The following is a 1,875-nucleotide window of genomic DNA, read 5'->3' on the forward strand; positions in this document are numbered from 1 at the left end:
AAAATATAATTATTAGAGACGAGAATTAAAGCATAATTGATAAAGTAAGAAAGATAGAAAAAAAATTAATTATAGTATTATTACTGGAGAATGATGCGCACGAGAAAATATTAAGTGGTCTAGACACACCATGTGGCATGACTTATTAGAGGAAAAGAAGTTACCAAAAATGAAAGAAGATATTTTTAGGGGACTTCTCAAAATAAAAAATATTCTTAATTTTATGTGATGGATCGAGTATTTTGTTAATAATTATCATTTAAGGTCTTTGAATTTATGATAATTTAAACATATAATCACTACTTACCACCCTGCGTTGTTAAATCACAATTGATCATGATAGTTCAATCGAAAGCACTCCATCCGTCCACGAAAATAGACCACATTTGCCATTTTTGGTTCTCCACAAAAAATAGACCAAGTTTGAAAAATGACCTCATATTTGCTACCTAACACAATTAAACACTACTAATAATATGGACCCCAGATTCCACTAACACTACTTCTCTCTTACTTTTTTCCCTTCTCTCTTATTTTACCAATTCTACATTAAAACCGGTGTCATTCACAATGTGGTCTATTTTTCGTGGATGGAGGGAATATTTGTTTGTTCAAATATAAGTCAAATGGTATGCACTTACTTGAATAATTTTCGTTTAAAATGTATTACTAATACCCTATTAAGATAGCTGTACCCAATTATAGATGAATCTAACTGTATAGTTTTTTGTGAACGTTTTGCTAATTGGATAGTTTTGGTGAAAAGTTAAAAAAGTTGTTTGTTCAAATATAAGTCAAATGGTATGCACTTGCTTGAATAAAAATGTACCAATGTAATCAAATTAATTAACATTGAGTAATTTTAGTTTAAAATTCATTAATACCCTATTAAGATAGCGCGCTGTACACAATTATAGACGAATCTAATTTTATATTTTTATGTGAACGTTTGCTAATTGTATAGTTTTGGTGAAAAGTTAAAAGTTGTTAGATAAAGATGAGTTAGTATAATGCTCCCTCCTTCTCTAATACTCCCTCCGTTAACGAATAGGAGTCCCTTTTTTCCATTTTAGTCCGTCCGCGAATAAGAGTACCGGTTGACTTTTACCATAAATAGTAATAGGGTCCCACCATCTACTAACTCATTCTACTCACATTTTATTTAAAACTAATATATACAAGTGGGACGAGGAGTGTTATATTGCTAACTCAATGCTTAATTGCTAACTACAACTCAATAATAGCCATTAGATATTCAAATTAAAGGCATAGATCATTAACCACAAAATATCAATACGATAAAAAAAAAACGTCAATAAGGCTATAGGATTAATTCCAATAAAAATCAATAGGGGTATTAATGTCAAGTTAGTTATAACTAACTTTTAAAAGAAATCCCAAAACTTTAAATTCATATAACATATATCAAATTAAAGATAGTTTTATAAGGATTCCAACGATATACTACATGCATATGTTCCGACGTCAAAATTTGAAAAAAAAAATCTAGAATTTTCGTATTTTTCGTACACAGGCTAATGTCAATACAACTAAGATAATATGTCAATATAAAGCATATACAATGTCAATCCTAAATTTGTGTTGACATTCTCAAAGCATTGTGTTGATATTTTCGAAACACTATATTGACATTTTCATCCAAAACCCTAATTTGGCGTTTTTTTTTTTATTTTTTTCGATTTAATTAGTAAAAACGAAAATTACACGTGACAAATTGTAGACCACACGTTTTTTAAAATCATGTGGCCTTAAATTAGTTGTAGTTAGCATTTAAATGATGAGTTAACAATTGATCACTCCCCCAAGTGGGACCCCTATTCCACTAACTTTTTCCCACCCACTTTTCTTAACATT

Source organism: Salvia hispanica, chromosome 3, assembly GCF_029641045.1.
Source record: "Salvia hispanica isolate PSC_SH4W2 chromosome 3, Shi_PSC_v1, whole genome shotgun sequence".
Classification (NCBI taxonomy): Eukaryota; Viridiplantae; Streptophyta; class Magnoliopsida; order Lamiales; family Lamiaceae; genus Salvia; species Salvia hispanica.